Source organism: Antechinus flavipes, chromosome 4 (assembly GCF_016432865.1).
Source record: "Antechinus flavipes isolate AdamAnt ecotype Samford, QLD, Australia chromosome 4, AdamAnt_v2, whole genome shotgun sequence".
Classification (NCBI taxonomy): Eukaryota; Metazoa; Chordata; class Mammalia; order Dasyuromorphia; family Dasyuridae; genus Antechinus; species Antechinus flavipes.
In genome coordinates this window covers 157082357-157090408 of record NC_067401.1, presented here as the reverse complement: position 1 = coordinate 157090408, position 8052 = coordinate 157082357, and positions in this window count along the sequence as shown.

Here is an 8052-nt window from a genome sequence, read left to right as displayed (position 1 = left end):
GAGCAAGGAATAGTTTATCTGTCAAATCTATGGAGAAGGAAAGAATTTATAAGCAAACAAGCAATAGAAAACATGATGAAATACAAAATGTATAATTTTGTTTACATTAAAATACAAAGGTTTTGTGCATTTAACAAAACCAATGCAACCAAGATAAAAGGAAAGCAGAAAGCTGGGGAAACAATTTTTACAGCCAGTGTTTCTGATAAAGGCCTCATTTCTATATTGGAAACTATCAAATTCATAAGAATAAAGTCATTCCGAAGGAATTAAAACTATTTATAGCCATATGAAAATATGCTCCAAATCATTATTAATCAGAGAAATGCAAATTAAGACAACTCTGAGATACCACTACACACCTGTCAGATTGGCTAGAATGACAGGGAAAGATAATGCAGAATGTTGGAAGGGATGTGGGAAAACAGGAACACTGAATCATTGTTGGTGGAATTGTGAACACATCCAGCCATTCTGGAGAGCAATTTGGAACTATGATCAAAAATTTACCAAACAGCATACCCTTTGATCAAACAGTGTTTCTGCTGGGCTTATACCCTAAAGAGATACTAAAGAAGGGAAAGGGACCTGTATGTGCCAAAATGTTTGTGGCAGCCCTGTTTGTAATGCTAGAAGCTGGAAAATGAATAGATGCCCATCAATTGGAGAATGGTTGAGTAAATTGTGGTATATGAACAATATGGAATATTATTGTTCTGTAAGAAATGACCAGCAGGATGAATACAGAAAGTACTAGCGAGACTTACATGAACTGATGCTAGTGAAATGAGCAGAACCAGGAGATCAACAACGATACTGTATGAGGATGTATTCTGATGGAAGTGGATCTCTTCGATAAAGAGATCTAATTCAGTTTCAATTGATCAAGGATGGACAGAAGCAGCTACACCCAAAGAAAGAACACTGGGAAATGAATATAAACTGTTTGCATTTTTGTTTTTCTTCCCAGGTTATTTTTATCTTCTGAATCCAATTCTCCTGTGCAACAAGAGAACTGTTTGGTTCTGCACACATATATTGTATCTAGGATATACTGTGACATATTTAACATGTATAGGACTGCTTGCCATCTGGGGGAGGGGGTGGAGGGAGAGAGGGGGAAAAATTGGAACAGAAGTGAGTGCAAGGAATAATGTTGTAAAAAATTACCCTGGCATGGGTTCTGTCAATAAAAAGTTATTTAAAAGTAAAAATTAAAAAAAAAAGAATAAAGTCATTCCCCAATTGATAAATGGTCAAACGATATAAATAGGAATTTTTCAGATAAAGAAATAAAAACTATCTCTATAGAAAGAAACCTAATTATGTATTCCCATGTAGTCATATGGGAAAAAATGCTCTAAATCATTATTGATTAGAAAAATGCAAATTAAAACAATTCAGAGGTACCATCAGGAGGACCTGGGTTCAAATCTGGTTTTAGACACTTAACACTTCCTAGCTGTGTTACCCTTAGGCAAATCACTTAATTCCAATTGCTTCAGCAAAAAAAAAAATGTATGAGCAGGTCATGATGGGTAGGTCATATGGTGGGAGCAAGAGTGTGGAAGGTGACCTCGAGTATCATGTTTAATGTAAACTGCAAAAAACAGTTCTATTTCATGAGAAACTTTTCATTGAACTTGTTTTCCCTAACCTTCTTTACGCTTTCTTTGTTCTCTTTCTACATAATATCTGACTTGTAGTAAAGGAAGTGTGGAGATCTACACTGTCCTGCCACTAGCTGTATAAGTAAATTTCACCCAATAAAATCTATTTTGCTTCCATGATGGCATGGGCTGCTTCTCTTTCTTCAATATCTCAGTATTCTCTCAGGGGTAGGACTGTCCCTCAGGAGAATCTTCCACCTTATAATTGGTATACTTAGGGTAGAAGGGATCTTCCACCTTACAAGGTATAAAGATTGAAAAGAGAATAATGGAACAACAATATCCAAGACTGGAAAACACAGGAGAGAAGAATATGGAACCTGATATAATGGGAAGAATGATTCAAGGATTAAAGGTTTTCCAGAATAAAAAAAAAATGGAAAAAAATTTGGATACCATAAAAAGCAACAGTAAGAACCCCAAATTTAACTTACTAAAAACATGGTATCATATATCATAGCAACCTAAACAATTATAACTATGAAGGAAAAAAAATTTTAAACCCTTAACCTTCCAAGGAGAAACAATCAATCAGAACACCTTAGCATTCCACTTTGATTAAAATAAATCAAAGGAACTAGTAATATGATATTCCAGAGAGCAAAAAAGATTAATTGGCATCCCAAAATAATACATCCAGTGAAACTAAGCTTAAGCAAAAAATGAAAATAATTGGATTTTTAATAAAATAAAATTATTTCTTCAAAAGAACCCAGAGATGAGGAGGGCACTCAATATGCATACTGAACCAAGAGCAGAAAGTTAAATGCTTTTAGATAGTAATGAAAGACTAAGAAATAAAATTTTTGTTTTCAAATGGCTAGACAAACTTATAAACATAGGATAGAAAAGTCTTTTTGGGAGGGTTAATTTTCTTTTAAAAAATTCTCATTATTTAAGTAGCATTGAGAAGATAAAAAATAATTTCGAGTATTAGATTTAAAGGAGAAAATAAGGAAGAAAATAGGGAGAACTGAATTGTTTTCCTAGTTTTTTTATTCTACATTATATGTAATAGACATCTTCTGAGTTTCTAAGGAAACTGTCCATTTCATAACTTTAAACAGCACAATTATATTCCATTGCATTCACATGCCATAATTTGTGCAGTCATTCCCTAAGTGTTTTTTTCCTTAATTTTCAGTTTTTGGCTACTATGGAAACAGCTGATATATACATATACATATATATATATATAGTCTTATTATTTTCTTTGACTTCTTTTAGATATAGAGCTAGTTCAGCTTCATCAAAGTTTAGTAACTTTTGGGGGCATAGTTACAAATTGCTTTCCAGAATGGCTTGATCACTAATTAATTCCAACATTCATCATTTTTCTCTTTTGTCATTTTTGCCAATTTGATGGGTGTGAAAATGAACCATAGACTTGCCTCAATTCTTATTCCTCTTATTATTATTGATTTAGAACATTTTTTTCATATGGTTGTTGATAATTTATTTTGAAATCTGCCTCTTCATATTCTTTTATAATTTATCTAATGGGGAATAATTCTTTGTCTTATAAATTTGACTGAATTTCTTTTATAACTTAGACATGAGACTTTTGTTGAAAAAAACTAGAGGCAAATATTTTTCCATTGCTTCTATTTTAATTGCACCAGATTTGTTCATGAAAAAATATTGCAATTCTATATAATCAAAACTGTCAATTTTATTTTATGTGATTCTTTTTTTATTTGTTTGTTTAGTCATGAATCCTTCCTCTTTTCATAGGTAAGCAATCATTTTATTCTTGTTCCTCTAAGTTGCTTTATGGGGTCAAATTTTATGTCTAAATCATGTATTTGATATATGGTGTAAAATGCTTTCCTATGCTTTAACTGTGTCTAACTTCTTTCCAACTTTCCCAATAATTTTTTTTTTGGCCATTTGCAGGAGTGCTAATAATTTATGTGGAATTATTCTATATTTTGCAACTTTTCTGAAATTATGAGTTGTTCCAATTAATTTGGTTACTTCTTTAGGATTTTTCTATCTAAATCACCATATATATTAAAAGATTTTTTTTTCTTCTTCCTGGTCTTTGCTTATTCCTTTGATTTCTTTTCCTTTTGATATTCCTATAGCTAGTTAGCATTTGTAGGCCAATGTTAAACTGAAGTAGTAAGGATAAACATGCTTGTTACTTTTGATATTATTAGGAAAGTCTCTGAATTTTTTCCATTACATATAATGTTTAGTTTTGATTTTAGGGAGATATTTAATTATATTTATTGTTCCTATAATGTTCATGTTTTGCTTTATTTATATTATTAACATTATTTATTGTGTTATAGTTTTTCTTATATTTGCTGTTATCTAACTGATTCAGTCATGCTTGAATCTTTGTGACCTCATACGTGGTTTGTTTGTTTGTTTGTTTGTTTGTTTTTTTGTCAAAGATACTGGAGTAGTTTGCCATTTCCTTCTCCAACTCATTTTATGGATTTAAAAAAAAAAATAACTTACTATGGGTCACACAAATAGTGAGTGTCTGAGGCTGGATTTGAACTCAAGTCTTCCTTTTTCCAGTCCTGACAGTCTATCCACTCTATCAACTAGATGTTCTTCCTTATGTTTAGCCAATATAAATCCCTTTATAAGTTCAATCTGATCATAGTATATAATCTTTTTAATATTTTTTGAAAGCTACTTACTAGTATTTCAATGAAAACTTCTGGATCCATGTTCATTACAGCTGTTGGTCTATAATTTTCATTCTATTTTGTCTTTCTGGTTCAGTTGTTAATATATATATATACGTATATATATATAATTTGAAAGAGAGTAGAAGAGTTTCTTCTTTTCCTATTATGTTTAAAGGTTTGTGTAATAAAATTAATTCTTTTTGAATGTTTGATAGAATTCATTTTTATATAAAAATATAATCCTGGAGTTTTTTCTTTTCAAATTCCTTTATGATTTATTCAATTTATTTTTCTGATATTGTGATATTTAGTTTATTTCTTATTTTGTCATTCAAAATGATGACAATCATTTTGATCATAATATTAGAAGTATGAAAATACTTCCTTTGTGTCATCAGTTTTTAACATATGATTTTTCTAATAATTTCCTTTATTTCTTCTTCAATTGTAAATTCTTTTCTATTTTTGACACAGCTGATTTTACTCTTTCTTTAAAAAGTCCCATTAGTTTGCTCTTTATCTTTTTTGGCAGTTTTCAAACAAACCCTTAAATTTACTTATGATTTTTTGTTTTGATTTTATTAATCTTTTTTAATTTTTTGAATTACTATTTTGTTAGTTGTGATTTTAATTTACTATTGTTTAAGACTTTTAATTGTATACCCAATTTATTAATTTTTTGTTTTATTGATGAAAACATTTAGAAATATACATTCTCTCCACCCAAGAACTGCTTTAATTGTATCCCTTAAATTTTCTTAAGTTGTCTCATTATTGTAATTTTCTTTGATGAAAATTTTCTATAATTTCTATTCTTTGTTCTTTGGCCAATAGTTCTTTAAAATCATGTTATTTGGTTTCTAATTTTAGTTATTTCTTCAAGGATTCTTTATTGAATATAATTTTATTTCATCATGACTAGTAAATAATGTATTTAATATTTCTTCTTGTCTATATTTTCAAAGAGATCCTTATGTCCCCTTACATGACTGATTTTTGCAAAAGTCCCATATACAGCTGAGTTATATGTAAATTTATTTCTATTTCTACTTAGCAATTAATGGAAATAAATCATCTTTAATTTTTCTAAAATTCTGTTCAAGTCTTTTATTTCTTTTATCTTTTTTTTTTGTTTATCATTATGTAGGACTAAAAGAAAGCAGTACGCTGAAGTTCCTTTTTATTATAGTTTACTATATATTTCTCCCTCCAATTGTATTAAATCTTAGTATTGATTAATTGCTTCTATGCCAAGAAAGACTAAACTTCTAAACCTATCAACTTTTTAACTCAGATAAACAAAGGGTCTTAAGTAATTGCACAAAATAAAGAATGAAATTAACTATACATAGAATTAATTACAAAAATAGAATCTATTAGGAAATGTAATCAATTTGGTTTTCTCAATTCTCCCCTTTGATCAGTAGGAGATATGTCTCTCATGGACCACTTATCTACAATCTAATGCTATAAGATTTTTAAACATAGTTGTAATCAAACTAACATAAGCTTCCTGGAGCTAGTTTGTAATGGGCTTAAATACAACTAAGGCAAAGCCTAATAAAATAGCAAAAAAAAAAAAAAAAGGCAACAAGGACCCTTTGGCAAGGGTGGCAATAAATGCATTTCCTTAAAGCCAAGTAAACTAAGAAAAAAGATTTCTCCAGGGATCACTTATTAAGGGCAGTTGCATTTCAGCTATAATTCATTGAATTTTGTGAAGATTCGTTGCAATTTCATTTTATGTGGCATAGGCAGTAAAGAGCTCTAGGACCATGTAATTTTTGTAAGGCCATTTAAATGGGCCAAAAAATATACTTCAATTTTTAAGGAGGTGATGGATGCACTTGTAGCCTAAGCTAATTTTTCATTTTCAAAGGAGAGATTCCTATCTGTTTGTTCTAATATAGAGACTCCCCCCACATAAGGAATTAGAGACCACAAAAATTTGATATCATCATTGTTAATTTTTACAAGCTTCTAATTGCAATGTCCTTCTTAATGGATAGGATCTCCTTTTTGGTGTTTGTGCTACCACTTCCCCAAGTTTCTACAAGAATTCTTTTCCAGTAGCCTAACAATGTGATTAAAGATTGAGGATAGAGGGGTTGGCAATAGATAATTCACAGGTACCATACCAATTTGGGAAAAGCAGTGAGTAAGCCATTAAAAATGAAAACTTGAGATCACCAGACTCTGTCACCAGACTCCAGAAGGGGTAAGTTTAACTCCACCAAAATCACTGCCATTCTAAACCCATTTAGAATCATTGTTTATAAGGTTGGTCAAAGAAACATATCATGGTCCCTTGTTATTAATATCATCAAGGAGACAGGCATTGGCATAGATCAATGGAGCTTCTTTGGTAATGTTAGGAAAGGGAACACTATAAATACAATTTATCTAAAGTAGTGTTAGAATATTGCTCCTTGGTCACAAAAAAATGGGAACTCATGAATAATAACTCTAGGTGAGATGGCCCTAGTTTGACAGTATCAAAAAATCTAATGAATTTAAAAGTGAATTGCTTTTTTAAGAGTTGGTGAGTATAATAGCCTTAGTTTCTGAATAGTTCAATATCTCTCTATTAAGGACAAGCAATTAAAAGCAAAAAGCATAAAAATCCCAGTTAAAGGTAAAAGATTAAGCTCTGGATCAGCTCTGGGCTGTGAGAGAGTTTCATTTTACAGTAATAGGAAACAGGAAACATCTCCCAAGGACCAGGGTCATTTTGGTGGATGTGAAGACAAACCCAATGTTCATTAAGTCCAATTATTCTGGTGTGGTACAAAGCCTGGCTTACCTTTCCATGGAGGTTATTAATAGCATTAATACTTTCCCATTCCTCTTCAGGAGAGTGGACTGTGGAAGGAAGGAAAACAAATAAAAACATTATGATATGATATGGGGGATTAAGGGTAGGGAAGATTTCACATGAGAGCAATGTATGTAAAAACACTTTTCATGGATCTCAATTGCTATTGGGGTAGCTACCAACACCTGAAAGGGTCTTTCTCAAGCTGGTTGAGTCCCATTGTGCACTACAGCTCCTACATCATAAAGTTCCTTCAGGCTATTTTATAGCTTCTATATAGAGCAAGAGCAAAAATTATCTCCTCCACTAAAGATATTTCATACTGGGGGAAAGGTTTTTTCAAAAGGAGATATATGTTATTCCTCGTTTGGTCTACCATACAGATAGAATAAAGCCATAAGAATGACAGCAGGCCAGTTTAGATGGGTCTCAGTACACAACTTGCCAATGATAGCTTTTTAAAGCTCTTTATTCAGACACTAAACCTGGCCTGAACTTGAAGGTGGTAAGGTATGTGAAATTTTGAAATCACCCTTAGACAAGAGTAAAGTTGTAGCAGGACAGAGTTGGGTGTACTTATCAGAATCATTGTGCTAGTGGGCTGAAGCAGGGAACAATTTCTTTCAGGAGTATCTTAGCAACAAAAATGAAAAAAAAAAAAAGAATAAAATGACTAGGACCCAACAGCCAGAAAAGACCTTCACTCACTGAGTACGGGGGTCAACAATAATTAGGCAGACTTTTTAGTAGCCAGTCTTGAGCAATCTGCAAATCAATCTGGGTAGAACAATAGACAAAAATAGGATAGAAGGACATTTAGAGTAGAAGAGAGAAGGTTGACGAACTTTTTTTTTTTTTTTTTTAGCAGTGATCTTGGCAGATGTCGAAAATCTTTCTGTAAGCCAAAGCATTCCAAAAG